We start from the raw sequence: 20,072 nt of genomic DNA, 5'->3' as shown, positions 1-20,072 counted from the left end.
CACCCCTTCTCCACGCTTCTAGTCCTAAAACACTTACATACGGGGGGAGTACTCTGGGTTCGGGCCGAACTCCGAGCTCGGAGCCCTCCCTCCGGACAGCACGCCAAATACGCATTAAACTTTACCCCTTCAAATTATATGTAAGTGTGAACTCGTGAAACATCTAATTTAAGCTTCTTAAAAAATCTACTAATTGTTATTTGCGTCGCCATTTTCAAATTCAAATCTACAAACGCACGAATCGTACTATTATCACGTAATAGGCGGGACTAACAGCAACTGACGAATCATATTCACCTTTTTATTTTGACAAGCGTATGGTATGCACCTATAGGGAGAGGGAAAACTACGAAACTTGCATTTAATCTTTCTTTTAACAAACTTTTAACTATATAAACTTAATTGTGATAAGAAGTTTATTCTTATTCTTAGTATTGTTGTTATTAAAATAATTGTATACATCTGTTTGGAAAATTGGCAACTTCTGATTGGGTGGGCCACAACTCTAAGTAGTTTCGCCACTGGGTGTAACTTGGAGGGCCATGGGACGCAGACAGACCCTTCTCCAAAAGGTGGCAATTTTATAGCTATAAAAAATCATCTGTGGGGTATTTTGAGCTAAAACTTCACATACACACCCTTTAAAGACTGTGAATCGCTGAGAAAAGTCTCAATATGCGCAGTAAGCGGTGCATGAAAATAAATGCAAAACGGCCTGTATAGAACACGAAAGTGCGTTAAACTTGAAGTTGTTGAAGAAATAAAGCACATCATCTGCAGAATATTTTGCTCCGCTTTTACCTGACATGATCTGTCATTGACACTGCAGGAAGCAATTGCATAAACTGGCATAGCATTAGTTTTATTCTTGTGCATGCACTCAAACGCACATTGGTGGAAGAATGTGAACATGCAAAACTGCTAGTTTCACTCACTCATTTTATTTTATGGAATAAAACCATTCGTAACATTCTCTGCTGATTGTCTCTACACGCTTCAACTCTCAGTGTACTGCAGGACTATCTGGTCCTGATGTTAAACACAATTAAATGATTTTTAAAAGTGCTATAGAAATAAATAAATAAAATTAAACAATTCCTGATATTCAAAGTGTGGTTAAGGTATGTTCTGTTTAGTTCATGGACTTTTAGTTTGTATTTCTTCAGTTCCTGTTTTCCTTGTGTTTTCGCATCTCAGATGTTCACCGTCATTATGAGCTCATCTAGGAAGATCAGCTGTGTATCCTTCATTATCTAGTTTGTGCTTGCTTTATAAGTTGTACCTGTTCCTTCACCCCTTGTCCGATCACTGTTATGTGTAAGTGTGTTGCTTAGCCTGTTTGCCTGGCTTCTGGATTGTAATTAAAACTTTGTATTGGAACAAACCATATTCGTCGTCTGCCTTCCTGCAACTCACTGTGACATCATGATTATGAATAAAAAAAAAATTGCAACTCAAAACACATTTCCTGTAAACTTTGATCTATACTATTTTTATACTCAACAAACTGAACTCAAATACAGTTCATTGTATCACACATTTAATCACACCAGGTACACAGGGGATTCAACATAATTAAATTACTGAAGTAGTACTTAAATATTTAACAAAATAAATCATTTGATTTGCAAATTGCTCATTGTTAGATTGCACTGTGGGCAAAAGTTGTGTTTGGAAATTCTGTCCTTACAGCACCAGTTAGCAGAAACAAACTAGATGTTTCAGTTCATACCTAACATTTTCTTTAGTTTGCACAAAAAGAAAGTCTCACCTAAAAAAATGACATAGCATCCTCTAAAAATGATTTCATCCTTCTCAGATTTGAAATACATGGTGAGACTTCCCTGGTGAAAAAATACCTGTACCAATATGTATTTAAAATACATTTATTTCAAATACATTATTGTATAGTACAAATTAATTAAAATATTTACTGACATATTGCTTGAGACTTAAGGATTATAATATTATAATTAAACTTTATATGCAGTACTTCTTTATTGTACAATGCACATTTCTTAATATTAAGCCTAAAATGTGTTTAAATGTCACTATTAGTAATGACAGTGTGATCACTGTATAATATCAGTCTTTAAATGTAAGATGTTTAAAGTGTACCTAAAGTATACTTGCAATAGTTCCACTTTAGCACAATCAAATAAACTTAAGTATATCTTTAGTTGGACCTCAGCATTATTTCTGGAAACTAAAGTGCATTAAGTACAAAATTAGTTGTTCCAATTTAGCAGACTTTAAGTATACCAATTTAGTATACTAAAAGTACAATTGCAGGGTATTTATATTAAGTACATACATATGTAAATGTATTTGTAGTATACTTAGCATAAAATAAATTTATTTCAAATACATTTAGTATATTTATTTTTACAAATCTCCACATGGAACGCGAACGCGCTCGTTACCTCAAAAATAAAGCATCAAACTTCACAAGTCTCTGCTTTTCGTCGAGTTTGGAAGACGTGCCGTGAGCTTAAATTGGATTTACCTCAGAAGAAGAAGAACACGATTTGAAGACAAGAAAGATGTAAGGTAAGAAATTCTTAATTATTAGTTTATGTTATTGTTGCATAAACTTCACATTGCAGTTGAACTGTTGCTAGATATATGGTGAATATTATAATATTTAGACCCGTGTTTAGCCTACTGTTAAATACTGTGTTTGTGGATATCTGCTCAAACATAGATATGTATGTAACCATAATGTTTCATATTTTGGAGCGCGCTGTGCGTTTGAAAAGCAAAACGCACCAAACACTAGGCTTCATGTTTTTACTCTAATCTCATTTCATATCATCATAACGAATGGAAACATTTGAAGTAACATATGATAATCAATATATTTTTATCTAGCGTATTTGTTACTCTGAAATGTTGCTTTTGAAAGATTTATAGGCTGCTATAAGTTATTGTTATTATTATTTTATGCAGCACTGCACGTAGCCTATGCCTACAAGGCACAACAAACCTGTTCATTATATGTGTGTGTGTGTGTATTCTGTGAATTTTAAAAAGCAATTTTAACCAGAAAAATCTCAAATCTATTCCCAAAATCGTGCAGCATCAGTATGGTCACAAGGTTTTTTTTTTTTTACAGGGACCAGATGCCCCACTGATGAGTCCTGCTGACTTCAACATTCACATTAGTCTCTGTACATGAACATGGTAAAGTGAAAATCAAACACCTTGGAAATGAAAGGTATGTACAATGTTTTTAGGAATGGCACAAAGGTCTCTGTCTTTGGATCATTGTTTTCAATAATGTGCTCTTTTGTCATTTGTTGTGTATCTTTGGATTATGTTGTGTTGTAAATAAATCCAAACAATCAAAAAGCCATTCTTTTTTAAATCTCCTCATTCTTTGTGCAAGGTTGTTCAGAATGACAGGGCCTGATAGCTCCTAAAATAGGGCCATTAGGGGAGGGTCTTTGTCTTTCTCAGGTGTGAAAATCCTTAAATATTCAGGATGTGTTTACGCCTACTCGCATAAAGCTTTCTTACACAAAACATGTCTTACAAATTTTAAATCAATATATTGTCTTCTCTGAATGAGCAGTCAGGATGATTTTCACATAGTTTTGGAGCAAATATTCTAGGCTACGTGATACAATTTTCAAAAGTCTTGTGAAGAAATAATCCATATGGGTTTCATGGCCTTATTTCGGTGACAATTATTTTATTTTTTTTGTATTTTCACAAACCACGCATAAATGTCATTATCTCAAAACTACAAACTTTTACATACATGCTGCTGATATATTATTGTAGCAGAGTTTGTGCTGAATACAGTGTAATTAGACTTTAGCCATGAAAATGTCACAAGTAACAGAAATAAGCACTCAAATGTCAGAGCATGTCAGAACACCTCCAGGACCCAGAAAACACCTCAGACCCCAGAGGGTTAAATGAGGAATATTGTGATGTGTTCGTTTCCGGAAGAAACTCAAGACTACAGTGGAGGTGTTTCAGGGAGTTCAGAAAGAGTGACACTGATATAGAGAATAACTGGAACTTTGCAGACCTTTTTCGTGCTCAAACAGCAATATTACAAAAGAAAGCTGAAGATGTAAAAATGCATAATAGGTCCTTTTTCCTTTTTTTTTGTTTGTGATAAATGGTGTCACCCTGTGCAAGCTGAAATGCTGTGTTTCATTATTGATGAGTTGAAAGAGTTCTTCCTCATATTTTGCTTATATCATGTTTAGTGTGGGCCTATCGCTTATAACAGTAAGTTTCCTCTGAGTCATCACTGAAGACTTTCAAAAGATTTTAAAGACTGACCTTGCTTTGGCAAGGAGTCCCTGAACATTTATCTCCTACACCATATTTTCTAAAAGCTGTGTCACGCGTAGGCTACTCAGTCATTTTCTTATAGACACAAACGGAAGAGAAATACTCTGATGAAAAGGGCCCATAATTATTGGTATATTCACAGATAGAGACAAAATGAACAATTAAATGTTTTGCTAACACATTCTGTCAGGGCTGCCAACTCTCACGCATTGAGCGTGAGACTCACGCAATTGACACTTTTCACACGCTCTCACGCCACACATCCATTTTCTCACGCACAGAAAAATCGCGAAGCAAAGACACGGAGACCGACAGACTAGACAGAGCAGGTTACTTATGATATAAAAAAAATCTGTCAATTTTATTACGAAATTCAAACACTAAATACCGTTTTGGCGCTTGTAAATGTGACGTGACAGATCCCTAGTGGCACGTGAACGATCATCTCTACTAGCTAATAGTAAATAAACACGAATGAACAACGTTGAAAGATAAAGTACAACTTACCGAAATGTATTTTCCTCTTACATAATATCGATCAATCAGTGTTTTTCAACCACGGAAAGGGTCAACTGAACAGCTGGAGAACAATTATGTCACATAACATTTACCTCAGGAAATCCATTTAATGACCATAATAGGCTATAGCACGTTAGTTAAAGTTAAGCTAGAAAAAGGAGCTATAGAGAGTATTTTGCTAAATATGTGTAGGCTACTATTACATATTTATTATATTTGTACTTATATCATTAAATAAGGTTGTTATTATAATAAAAAAAATGCATTATATTTAATTTGAGTTATTTTTAATCTTAAATAATACTAGATAGGGCTCTCTATATGTTTACAGCATTAGGTGAGATTTTTTTTTTTCTTGAGAAAATGTACGCCTATCTTGTGAATCTTGTCAAATCACAAAATCTGAACTTTATTGTGAAATTTGTGTCAAGCAATAATAAAAAAAAACCATAGCTTACCAGAAATTGTACCATGTAAACATTGTAACATGTTGTCACTAAACCTAATACAATTCTGTTTAGTTACTAAAATGTTTTGACAATCACAATACACTTATTTTGATGCAAGACATTTTTTTTTACATCCAGCTAAATGAAATTGGAAGGAAAGCTGCAAAAGAAAAAAATTAACCTGAAAGAATCAAGAAAGAAGAGAAAAGGGATCTGACAAAACATGAGAAGATACTTCAGTTTCTCAGCAACCCCATATCAAAGGTGTATTCACTCTTTCTGAAGAGAGCCATACCTATTTTTTGACATCGGCAACCAAATACTTCAAAAAGAAGAGCCTTGCATACATATCTTGCTTCCAACATTGGAGCTACAACTGGAAAAGTTTTTTCTTTCGTTCTGTAAGCCTGAGTATGTGATCACTATGATGAATGAAATTGGTAGAGGTATCATGCCAACCATCACAAGGGAAAATCAGCAACCTGATGAGGAACTCTCAATTGGACATGACACTGAAACCTTTATTCAAAGCCAAGAAAACCTAGAGCTGAAGCCATTCTTCAGAGATGTTAGGAAGGTCTTTTCATCTGCTGAAATATTAATTTGGCGATGAGCTGCTTATGCATGCTGTTGTGGCAGACGTAGCAAAGAGGCAATTTGTGAAATTCTGTTCCCTCCGATTTTTTATCTGTCACTTTCCTTCTATTCTGCATGAAGAGGTCACTGTGGATCGAGTGGAAAATGATTTCCGCATGTATCAAACCACCAGCTTTTACGACAGCATCCTCAACAAGCGTATTGATGAGGCCTGGCTAGACATTGGCCTGTTGAAGAGGGGAGGCAAGGAGGTCTTCTCCAACCTTTCAGTAGTAATGCTTGGGATATTGGTTGTCTTCCATATCACTGCTGATTGTAAAAGGGGTTTTCAGTCTTGTTATAAAACACAAGACCCAGTACAGAGCCAGCCCGAGTACTGACACGATAAGCGACTTGGTGACAGGAAAGGAGAGCATGGCTGCAAAGGGGGGACTGAAAGTTCTAAGACTCAAGCTTCAGTATTTGACCTATTTTATTTTGAAAATCTTATAGAGGCAGTTATGTTTTAATTTGTGTCAGGAGTTATAAAAATGATAAAAAGGAGTTGGTACCTTTATTATGAATTATGAGCGTTAGCAGCATCCATTGAGGAAAAAACTCCTTTACGGTCATCATGAAAGTGCTCGACAAAACAATGTCCTTCTGTGCTTTTGATAGATTCTCATATGTTTACGTCAAATTTCTATAGAGAGGAGTAATATTCAATTTTAACAGCTCAGAGAATTTCTGAGACTTTTGCCATATTGAACTCCACAAACTGCTGAAGCCCAGACCAGATGGCTGTCGTTGAGCGAAGTTGTGAAGCGTGTGTCCGTCCAGTGGAACACCCTCCGGCTTTGTTTTCACGGACCAGTGGCTCGAGGCCAGACTGACCGCGGCGGAGAATATTTTTCACTCCCTTAATGATGAGTCTCTTCGCCTGTACTACTATTTTCTAGAGTGGGTGCTACCTAAATGCACAGACCTTAATCAATATTTTCAAAGTTAAAAGGTGATGATTACTTCATTGAAGAGCAAGGTCTTTGAAACCTACAAAGATCTTCTTCTCACCTTCATGGTGACTACGTTCTGCGCATGAATCAGATTGACATAAATGACGGCTTAGACCACTAAACACGCTGTACTTGGGTGTAAAAGTGTTCAGAAGGCACCCTGACAGATGTTCATACTGTATGCGCTGTCAGAATTTTCTCTGGGTTGCCTGAGGAGAAATCAAGAAACAGTTTGACTTTGACAATGCCCTCTTTACCCAAATCGTGTGCATCTCCCCTGCCACTGCGACTGATGCCAAGGCATGAGCCGAGTCTCCGTCTTCCGTCGGTGGATTGACATGACAGACGCGGAACGTCTCCAAGACATCGATGACCAGTGGAGGTGATTGCCACTCGTGACTTTAAGCGAAGATACAAAGGCAATGGATATTGATGAATTCTGGCACCATATCTCTACTTTGGAGGATTTCGAGGGGGTAACCGTGTTCAGCGAATTGGGAAAGTTTGCCCTTGATGTTCTCGTTTTCCCCCATTCAAATGTGTCATGTTAACGTGTTTTTTCAAAAGTCAACCTCATCAAAACAAAGCCACGAAATCGGCTCATTACAGACACTCCAAATGGGCTCATGCACACCTCAGAGTGTGTTAAGAATGTGGGAGGTTTTAAGCCAATGAGCGGTCTATTACGGCATCAAATATGTACCGTAAAAGGACCCCCTCAAAATCTGGCAACACGCAGGCTTCCGATGACAGCGACTCAGAGGTGGAGTTTGGACCTTCCCGCTAAGGTACGCCTAGTTATTTATCTATTGTGGTAATTTGCAGGTCATGTCAAAAAGTTGTTGGTCTAGTTTGGCTCATGTACAATAATTTTCTTCCAAATACGATAATTTTGGGCTTCTGGTACGATACTTGGACATTTCCAATCTGGCAGCACTGATATCATGTGACATTCCAGGAACTCATTTACATAAACAATGCTTTCAGGGGAACAAAACATGAATGTTGCGGGTGGGAGAAGGTAACATACATTTTTGTGGGAGCGGGACTTAAAAATCTGTCCTGCACAGGTCAGTGTTTCCCACACATAATTCGTGGCGGTGCGCCACAGAACCAACACCGGCCACCACATATTGCGTTTCGTTATCAAAACTTATTTTTTTACGCTATTTAAAACACGCAGCGTATTATTTCAGCTGCATTTCCTTTCCCTGCTCTCCCTCCGTCTCTCTGTCACTCACACATCTCTCTCTCTCTCTCTCACACACACATACATTTTTATTATTGATATGTTCAATTTATTATTCATAATTTACTAATATTACTTAGTCTTTTGCTCTGTTGATGTGTTACATTTTACAGAGAAGAAATATGTTGAGAGCAGACAGAAAAGGCAGTGAAGTGAGTTCAGGGTTTCAGAATTTGAAAATGTTCAAGTTCTGTGGAAGGTAGAAGTAGTAAGATTACTGGTGAATTTGAAATGGTCAGTCATTTTACATTTAAAGACATTCCATTGAAAACATGTCCTGTTGCAGAGGTTCCATATGCCTGGTCATTGATCCCTCTCATTCCGCCTGTTGTCTGGCTCCTCCAGCCTGCATCTTTTTGCAGATGTGTTCATAAACTTTTGCTTGTGGTCAGTCAAGAAAGAGATAGCAGCAGAGCTAAAGTAAGTCACATTGCTTGATATCATATTTGATTTGATGGCTTAAATGGTGTGAAGGTTTCACTGCTGAATAGTGATCTTCTGGAGAATACCTCAATCATTTAGAATGATATTCCTTCTCTCTGCATTCTTTGTTGTATGATGCAACATTAATTTTCAAACATGAATTGTCCTATGTATTATGCATCCTGTGGCTTCCTTTTTCATTTTATGTATCTATTTTGTCAGTATTCTTCTTGTCTCTCTATACATTTTCTGTCAATCCATCACTATAAATTTTTACAGCAAGTGCTATAGGGGTGTGTGATATATATAGTCTAATGATGTGCGATCTGACATTATCGAGTATGTCCCTCGCTTAGCAAAAATACAAACAAAAACATGCCTGTGCGCATTTAGAGTGCATGCCTTTCACTGTGTGATTTGATCTATTAAAATGCAGATATAATGCTGACCAAAAATTCAAGACCCCTGTTTGAGGTTTGTCTGAAAAAATAAATAAATAAATAAAACCACAGTCTGTCAAAACTAGACATTCTCAGTACAATCTGTAATTAAGACAGATTCAACCAAGTATGTACAGTTTAAGGCCAGTGTTTTTTTGTGCGTTTTTTTTACCATGGAAACCCAGTATTAAATGATAACTGACTCAATCAGAGTAACGAGGACATCTGTTGGTTGCAGGGGGAATTGTGAGACTTGTGATTAACATGAATTCACTTTGGTTTTATAACTATGATCAAACAACGACTGAGTCCCAATTCGCCTACTTATACTACGACCTAAAAGTATGTACTTTTTTTGTGATGAAAAAGTACATACTTTTGAGTGTGTAGCAAAAAAGTATGCACGTTCTGGGACATACTTCGATGATGTCATGCAACATGAACTTGAACGTGGTTGCCTAGTTACGCACACCGCAACTGTTAACAAAACATTTAACATTTCATTCATTCTTATATATCCAATATAATTTTATTTACTATTCCCATCTTTTTTTCCACAATACATTTACAATGTGTTTACCAAATTGAGGAGTGAAGCAGGTCGTTTGTGAGGCGGCTGGTTCTGACGTTCATGTGCAAATGTGTGTAACAAAAGCTAGCGCTACTTATTTTCTGAGTTAAATTATTTAAAGTTTATAGTGTAACTATTGTTTAACGTATTTTATACTTAATCTTATACTTATGTATAATACTTAAAAATCCCCCGATGAAAATGAACCATGCTTTTACTATAGTAAAAGTGTAGTAACCATGTTTTTTTTGGTTGGACTGATAAAGTTAACATAATTATGTACAGCCACAGTATTACTACAAATAATCAGACAGAAACATCAAAAGAAATACATAAAAAAAGACACTTGCATGACACTGTAACTTACTAGAGCCTTTTTATTTATTGTTTTGTAGCCTGCAATGAGGTGCTCGGTATCTTCATCGGACCCAACAAGATAAACACGGTACTTTTTTGGCACAACATAAACCCATTAATATTATGAGACAATAAAATATAACTTTAATTAGGGTTAAACATTTGAATTCTTACACTTAAAAACTGAGGGCGCATCTCCGTTGCTGCATCCGACTGCCAGGTTTACATCACCATCATCACCGCAAAGCTCCTCCCTCCCGCATGCAATGGGTTGTGGGCAATATTAGCCGTTAGAGTGTGCATTGATCTGCACTTCGAATTCTAACCGGAAATAGTAGACCATCCGGGTATCTTTGGAATACTCATTTCAACATGCTACGATTTGGGACGTACTAATTCTAGTTTCGCATACTATTTAGGACGGATAGTATGCGAATTGGGACTCAGCAAACATGTTGGCTGGCCTATGCTTTAGTATGATATAATCAACAATTTACCCTGTTAAAATAGTGATATGTTAGTGCAGAGAAGTGCATTTTGATGAGGCTGACAGAACTATTTGACATAATATCAAGAGCCTTCCGCCAGCTCCTCCCTTGTTTCTGATGATCTCGATCTTCTTGCTGTGGTGCCTCTCCGGGGAAGCCAGGAATCGTGGTTTAACTGGAACGGTTGTAATTCTCAGAAATTCAGCATTGATCTGTAAGTTAAACAGACACAAAATTATCACAAACAGTGAGATTAAATCCTTGGCTGCAGTAGATGTCAAGTTTACTAGTGTTTACTAGTCTCTTGTCTTGGTACTGCAGTTTCCCATTTAAACCACACACTTTCCTGACTTCATCCATTAACTACTCCATTGTTTCTTGAAATTCATCAGGCAGAAGAATTAGATTCCTGGTGTCATCAGGATTCAGAATAATTGACAATTTGGCTGACCTTTTTCACTGTCTTGTCAGCCCATTCAAAAGGATCTAGTAAAAGCAAGGATTAGTAGTATTAGTTATAGTATAAAGTTGACCATAACTTACATTATAATTCACATTAACAAATTCATTGATTCATTTAAATATTATTTTAGGATATTCCCAAGATTTGTCTATGTGAAACTGCTTAGGCCTTATGTAAATGCTGTCTTTCTCTTTCAGCATTGATATGCCATATGGCCCGAAGGAATGATACTTGCCACCAATATCTCTTGTTCAGTATAAATACAGGCACGCAATAATTGAGTATTTTCCATTTACCTTTGTAGTACCTAGAAGGTGTACTTTTATATTTTGTTTATAGTTAACTGGTTGTCTGAATCATACTGACAATTTCCTATAATAACCGATCCCAACAAACAATTGCCTTAACATTTTACACAGCTTACTATGTAATCCATACACTATTTTACAGGGAACCATTTAAGGACATGTCTAATGCTCACTACATTTTCTAAGTGCGAAGCTATTCAGCTATGAAACACATGTTAGTCTGTTGCATAGCTGTATCACATACTATGAAAAGTATGTTAGCCTATTTAATCAGAATTGAAGGACTGATTTAGGTTATGGGGACATTCTTAGAAAAGAAAGTGCAATATCTGGGAATTAACTTGACATTGATAAAATAAAAAGTAGAAAATTTCTATATTCCACACTATTTTTCACACATATAGAAACTTCAGAGAAGGGTAGAGATCTAGGCTATCTATTCATGTGCCCCAACAACCCACGCCCGAGCCCGCGACGGACCCTCCGCCGGTGGAAAGCTCTGTCCCGGAACCTGAGCCAGCTGCCATGTCCGTCCTAAAGGTAGACATCTTGGAATAGCTTTTCACCCACATACCAACTCCTGGGGTCTTTTCTTGCCCAGCTTAATGGATAGTCTAATTCCTCCCAGTTCCCAGAACTTCCTCCTCAGCTGGTTCTGTCTAGCATCCAATCTCCTTCTTCTCTGCTGGTTCCGCACAGCTCCGCCTTGGTCCTCGGAAACCCTGGCTTTACCTCGGCCCTCAGAGACGAGGAATCCACCTTCGGTCCCTCGTCCCTCTGGCTCTGCTTTGGCCAGTCATCACCTCTGCTGTGCTTTATGTTGAAATTATACCTTTAAAGTCAAACGTTGATTTCCATTGCATAAAAGACATTTAAATGTTGTCAGTTCAGTTTGTGAGGATGGCTGATGACATTGTGACAAGTGGCTCAAAAGTGCATTCCAATTCTTGCTGGTACGTGGACAGTTGTTATTCTAAGAGAGAATAACAAGGTTTTCCACATGAAAACAAAAGATGACACTGAACAATGAACAGAAAGAACTGAGGGCTTAAATACACATAGGATAATTAACGTAACAGGAAACAGGTGCGAAACAGAAGACGACAAACTAGTAACAAGAACTCAGGAATTCAGTGACAGGGAACAATGAAAACGAAACCAAAACTTTTTTTTATTCATTACTTTTTTCTTCCCTGAAATTAAAGGGGTCATGAACTGGATTATTTTATTATTTTATAATAAACGTTTTCTGTATATATATTTTAAATAAGATTTTTCATCCTACTAAGAGAAACAATGTGAAGTTGATCTTGTAGTCACTGGCTTGATTTACTGATGCATAAACAGTATTGAACGATTTTAAGAGATAATCTGTCTGAACTTGATTACACATCAGAAATCACTGATCACAGATCAGGCATTGGAACAAACATGGTTACTTAAGTTTTTGTGGCGTTGCTGGCAGATCCATATCATAAAAGTCTTTTTTGCCAAGCCTTTGTCGAAACTACGACTGAATTACCAAATAATCAAAAGACCGTCAAAGATGCGGTGATGTAGACGTAGGCGTTGATATTCTTCTGCAAAGGCGGTCTTTCGCTGCCCTGTGACGTCACAAGTCTCCACTTTTGAGGTCCTTGTCGTTTTCTGGCCCTGGTTTCAATAAAAGCACTTTTTGGAATAACAAGGAAGATTTGAGTTTTGAAACTTACTGGTATAGGATAACAAACTCTTAACTGTCAAAAGATCAAGGAAAATTTGAATTCTCAGTTCATGACCCCTTTAACTATAAATAACTTTGCAACTACATGTCAACACTCATTAGAGCAGTGGTTCTCTTTTTGAAGAGAAAAATATTTTCAAGTAGATTCATCATCTGCTTTACCTTTACCTGACACCAGCAGTCTTTCACAAACTTGTCCATGCTTAATGCAGAACCATGCGTCATTCATTTATATTTTTAGACGACTCCCTGCAATACTCAGTTCTGATTCTTCAGAACCCGGCATCTACCGGTCTGTTATTGCATGACAACAATCACTACAACAATCACTGGGAAAAGTTCCTTTGTTTAAAAGCTGACTCATTTGCATAATTGGAGTAAGTTGGCAGTTTGTGTCCCTTTATGCTCTGATTAATATAATAAGCATACAATGCATTCATGTGTGGCAGCATTAACTGGTGGGTGCACTAAAAGGTTTAGAAAATTCTTCTTCTACCTACACGGTAGCATGGATCAACAGACCACGGAATAGGTGGGCTGCTACAAAGTCACCGACTACGCCACCCCGGGGCCGATTTCCGTGGAAACACCCTTAACAAAAGAGCAAGGCTCACAGTTTTGTTGTGGCTGAGTCAGGTATCAGACATGGGTCGAGTACAAAAATGAAAAAAACTTTTATTCTCAATTAATAATTAAGTATTGAATTGTATTTAACACACAAAACACCAACCAATCAAAGAACTCAAATCACATTCACACAAATGATGCACGGACATTACCACTTCAGAATTGGGTACTGGCACTCCTAGACAGGACAGCAATCATACGTGCACACTCACTTTACTGCACGCCACACCTCACTGTGAGCACAGCATTCGAGCGAAGAACCCACCACCACAACACAGGGAGACGCTTATCCTCTGCAGCTGGCCACCCCAATTCTGAAGGAAGATACAGAATGACACAACACACACGCTAAACCAATTATATAAAGAAAACACATTAATCAAGACATACGTCTTACAACACAGTATTAAAAGAGTTCACCGCGTCAGTTCGGCCCATCTGATCGAGGCGACGACAAATTTCTTTACTGACTGGAACAGGTCAAAAATCAATCAACAAGTTTACAAAAAAAAGAAACACCTAAAAGAATGCAATCACTATTAATCACAATAAACAAAGAAATATATAAAGCAAACGACTTGAATCAAAATCACCAATAAATAAAAGAAATATACATACACAAAAACAAAATAAATTCACCAAAAAAAAGACAAAGCCTGCAGAACCTACTGGTGACAGCTAAGTGGCTGATCTTCTGTTGCACGCTGCTTAAGGCTTAATTCCAGCTGATCCTGCGTATTAAACACTGCGAACTCAGTCAAAACATACCTGTAACACGACTCACATGGCACCGAAACTGTTGCGTATTAAACGCATATCCATGGGAACGGATATAATTGAAGGCATCCCGCAAAGCTCCTCAGTCCACCTTTTGACAACAATATACTCATGAAACCCTGCGCGACAAACCAACAAATGAACAGACCACGATACGATCACGGCCAACAGCTCCTACCTCGCGGACATTCACACGCGCCGCTGGAAGGACAGTGACTCGCTCTCTGACCAAGCGAAGACGCACACACACTACGACCACTTTTATACATCACCCAATGAGCTCAATTAAAAACACCCCCTTTCTTATTAAGGGATTACCTCAGAGGTAGACAGTACTGCTACACGTTCATGGTTACATTATCTAGTCTAGTGGTTCTACCATAAAACGGTATACAGAACAAAAGACACTATGCAAGACAGTAAAATGTCCTGGGGATATGCATGTTCATTCATAGAAGGTTTTATATGAATGAATGGGGGCATTATGGAGTCTTTTCTATGGCCTGTGCTTTCAGGTGTGGCCGCCGTCCCCCACCTGGAATGTCTCTGAGGTCCACTTGTTGCTGGACTAGTGTTAGCAATGGGGAGTTAAAGCTGATAATGATTAGTGGCAGAGCCGACATCTCAGAGTCTATGTGGGCCTACTTGGACCTTTGCTTGTTACGGTGTTGAGACCTCTGTTGGATTATTCATTAAATAATGAATAACTGTGTGTCTGATTGGTCCAGATGCTACACACCCCTTTAAAATGCATCTTATCACTCTGCACAATAATCTAGAAACAACGTTGAATCAACACCGGCAAATTTAGCAAAACACAAACCGTATGCCACTGCCAAAACATAGACATAGATGAGTAGAGAAAGACTACAGGAAAGAACAACTGAAGGCCCAAACAAAGGAAGAGGTGCAAACTCTTTAAAAAATGATATGTTCTGTGAGAAAAGTGGGAAGTAAAGGCTCAGACTTGAATATACTCTGCAATAGATCGAATTTAGTTTAGAGTTTAAGAAAAGGTACTTTAAAAAGTACATTTCATATATTGTAATGCACATATACAAAAAAAGTGGACAAATAAACATTTGTGTATCATCAATTATTTTAATTATTTCATTATAGGACATCCATTTATTTGAAGAAAACAATTAATTCCAATACGGGTCATTTTGACATTTTCTCCCCTCGTCCCACCATCTCATGGTACCTTAAATTTTAACATTCACATATTAGTATTTGATACAAATCACTGCTCTGAGACTTGATGAGCGATCCAAGAGCAGCCTTTATTTAGGACAAGCCATAAGAATAGTCAAACACAGGTGATTGATCAAATACACACGTCAATCAAAATATTTTAAACTATGGCAAAATCCAAGAAAACAGACAGAGAAAATTAGCCGCGTTTCCACTGTCGGGCCAGGGCCGGGCCGCGCTAGTGCGTGCCAGGGCCAGTCGCGTTTCCACTGTCACTTCCGGGGCTTGATCGGGGCTTACTCGGGGCCAACGGCCAGGATTTCTGGCCCGTCGAATACCTTGGGCCAAAGCGGGCCAGCTCGGGCTAGAGGAGTGGTTACCAACAGAGGAGGAGTTTACCGTTGGGAGACGGCAGCGCCGGATGATTCTGTCAGCATTAAATACTTAAAAATAAAATAATTTAAATCGCGTTCATGTTTGAATGCCTTCTGTTTGTGATGCAAAAGACGATGCGCGCTAGCCGTTACCATAGTAAACATAGTAAACGCTTGAAGATACGCAGTAAAAAAAACAACATAGCGAACGCTTGAAGAAATCAGACCAATCTTAAAGGCTATCACAGTCATGTTTTTATTTTATCTGTCATAGCCTACGTCTCGTCTCTTTAAACCGGACTATCAAAAAATAAAGTAACTTTTTATTTTCGGGAGCTTCCTCTGTTTCTCTGACTGAAAATATCTGTATGGGAGTCGAGAGAGTGCTAAAGCTCCTCGGTCGTATGGCATATATTTGTAGAAATTATCATTTTTTTCTAAATGTGATGTAAATATGTCCTGTAACTAAGTTACCAGATAAAGAAACAGACGCGACTGAAAAAGTAAGTGTGTCCTCTTTCTTTTGTGAAATAGACCTAACGGTAATTTATTTCTGAGTGACTAATGTGCCATTTTTACATAAATTAATTCATTATGATCAATGTATCACTTTTTATTGTAAACCTGTGGTAAAACATCGATGCTTGGGTTTTAAATATTCAAGTAGCTACTAAACAAACAAACAAAAAAAAAGCTAGCAAACGGCCGCTTTTATCGTGTTTGTTTTCAACGCTGTTTCCAGTGATTTCTGATTAGTTTTCTTATAAAACTTCCATTTGTTGGTGAAATGATGGGTTAGTGTGACGTTGTCCCAGAGAGGCGTGTTACGGGCGTGTTTTAGTGAAGCGCTGTGGAGCTTCTGGCCCGACAGTGGAAACGCATGCCCGGTGCTATTGGCCCGAGGCTATTAGCCCGGCACGGCCCGTTTAAAGCCCTGGCCCGGCCCTGGCCCGACAGTGGAAACGCGGCTAATGAAAACTGGAACAGGGATCTGGCATACAGGTGCTCAGAAATGCCGCAGTAACATTCACAAGACTAAGCAAAGAAAGCAAGGGAGAACGCAGCTTAAATAGGCAAACTCATCAAGCAAATGATCGACAGGTATTGAGTCCAGGCTATGTATTATTGGGAATGTAGTTCATAATGGGAGAGCAAGGGGGTCTGGGCGAGTGCCCTCTGGTGGAGATCATGGGCACTCCAGCTGAAGGATGTAACAGTTATGATCAAAGGAAAGATTACAACACTTCCCAGCTGTCATCTGATATCAACAACACTGTATTTGTCATTTAATATAAAATAATAACAATTATTCTATGTAAATATGTAGACTAGTTTTGCATTTAATGACATTATATATCAGTTAAAGAGAAAGAGAAAAAAAAGTTTATTAATTATAAAGTGCATAATATTATATATATTAATATATATTTAGATACCAATATTTAATTTTAAAGGATGCTCTAATGACAACACTATTATTAAAAAAAATTAAGTAAAAAATAATGATGTATTCTTAGCAATACTTTTGTGGATTTTAGGGTTCCCCCGCCTCCAAAATCCCCTGGTTATCACTGGTATTATTCGGCTGATGGGATTTATGCAATGGTAGCATTGTATACTATATAGAATTATAATATAAGGTTACACTTTATTTTAAGGTGTCATTGTTACAGTGTCATTATATATTTAAATAACTACATGTACTTACTATAGGGTTAGGGTAGGATTAGGATTTGGTTGAGGGTTAGTTGCATGTAATTATGCATAATTTACTGTTATTACTATGGTAAGTGCATGTAACATATGTAACAAAGACACTGTAAAATAAAGTGTTTCCCAATATAATTAGTGTTAGCTCATGTTTGCCTATTTCAGTGCATTAGGTGAGGTTAACTATTTGATAATATTAGTAAATAATAGTAATTCTCATTTCTTTATCACAAAACATTAAAAATGGGCACAGTTCAGAGACAAATTCTCTCTCTCTCTCTCTCTCTCTCTCTCTCTCTCTCTCTCTCTCCCCCCATCTGTTGTGTGTCTTATGATTACATTATGATTTGGCGATGAGTGTACTGAATACAACTTTTTCATCTTTTCATCTCTGTTATAGTCTTTCCTTGTTGTTTTGGAAGATACATTTTATCACTGATAAGTGATGCATTTTAAAAAGTTGGAGGCCAAAGATATTCTTCATTCTTTCTGACAAGCAGCAAAAGAGAATGTGTATTACCAGTATGTACAGTGTTTTCAACATTTGTTACATTGCAGTGTACAGTGTTTATTATAACTGGGTAGAATCCGCAGCTCAGTACTCACTACTCAATACTCATGAGTACTTGTAAATAAGCTGCTCTTTAACTCTTACTTGGAGAAGTACTTTATACCCTACTCACACTACATTTTGTTTGGAAAGTAATTGTAATTGAGTCAGTTGTTTTCAGTACTCTTTCCACCCCTGCTGCGGGGAAAGGGAGAAACTGGAGTCAACGCTGGTGTGAGTTTGTAAGAGCACTTTGTGTTGATCACTGTTTAGATGTTCTTTGTTTGTGTCTTTTGAATAAACGATGCTGAATCTTGATCTTGCGTCTCCTCTTCGTCTTCTACATCATCGCATCTTTGGCCCGTTTGTGAGACGGAGAAAAGAAAGATACAGGACCACTGGACATTACCTTCCAAAGGATCCTAAAGCCAGGATAGTGGTCATTTATTTTTAACTATGGGACTGTCTCAGTATTATTTGTTTTTAATTATTCTGTGCATTTCACTGTCGAATCTTTGTTAAATCATTCGCAGTTTGGCGTGAGCTTTGCAAACAGACTTTAACTGTAAGATGTGGACCCGACAGTAATGCCACAAAATTTAAGTTAGTTACCTAATCTGTTGCCTAATCTATGATCACAACGGTGATTTCTGATATGATTCATGTACAGTCATACAATGTCTCAAAACATGTCTCAATGCATAACAATTGTTGTTTATGCGTCAGTAAATCAAGGACGATTACAATAGAACATTATTACAAAATGACCATGTTGATTTCAGTAAATCAAGCCAGTGACTAAACGATCAGCTTCACATTGTTTCTCTTAGTAGCATGAAAATAATCTATTATTTAAACTGTGATGAAATTATATACAGAAAGCGATCATAGGACACTCCTTTTACAATCGCTGGAGCTGTCAATCAAACAGCAGGAGTTTATCAATGACTGAGTATTGGACTCTCGCCAAAACTCCCGTTATAATCTATGATGTCTACACTCTTATTTACATCGTGTTTGAACTGTTAGTTATGATGAAAGCATCCGTGAGAGTGCAGAAATTGAGTTGCAATGACGAGATCACTACATTCACGTGCTCAACAGACATATCTGTCATTGGCTACAATGCTCATCACTGCAACCTTTTTATGCCATGGAAGTACATCTAAATATAATGCTACATTTCTGCATCTACCCTTTGTACCCTGCGGAGGCAGCTTTTTTTCACTTTCAGGTGCAGCTTTTCTAACACACTGCAGTGGATCAGGGCTGCGTTCTCCGATAACGTTGTCTCTTAGCGCGCTACGAAGACTCAAAAGGTACACCTTAACTACAGGTATACATTTCCTACGTGTGTTCTCAGAACTATACCTTAGGATGTTGCTTAAGGTAAACCTTCTTAAGTTCGACCTTAGCAGGCGCTGTCCATGGTGGAGATGCTGAATAGGTTGATATCGATGCCTCGATGATCGATTGTGCGCTCTTTCCTTCACAGCGGTATAGGTAAAGTATTGAGAAAACAATGTTCTTTATAAAGAAGCGTTTTAGAAATAGTACAAACTGCATTTATCGGGGCTCATTGAAATATGTACATGCAGAAATAAATATGAGTATGTGTTTATAATTTAGCAAGTGTGCAATCCCAAACCTTCACGGCCATAAGTGTGTTAATGTTCTCCACAACGTATGCTGAGTAATTTTTTTTTACAATGGTCTCTTCTGACATGGTAGTCAGTGGACTAAAGTGTTCTCTTATAAAGTAGTTGGCATACACTAACTGGCTCCGCGGACGGCGCCGTCTTTGATTTAAAACAAGTACTCGCTGTCTCGCTGCCATAGCTATAAAGTTTGTGTAAACTCATCTTTCTTTATATAGACTCCTAAGCCTTTTCTGTCAAATGGTTCGCCAGCTGATGTGCCTTAGGATAGTAATTAAAAAAGCTAACAACC

The sequence above is a fragment of the Rutilus rutilus genome (assembly GCF_951802725.1).
Source record: "Rutilus rutilus genome assembly, chromosome: 6".
Taxonomy (NCBI): Eukaryota; Metazoa; Chordata; class Actinopteri; order Cypriniformes; family Leuciscidae; genus Rutilus; species Rutilus rutilus.
The sequence above is the reverse complement of the archived record's forward strand: the minus strand, read 5'-3'. Positions refer to the sequence as shown.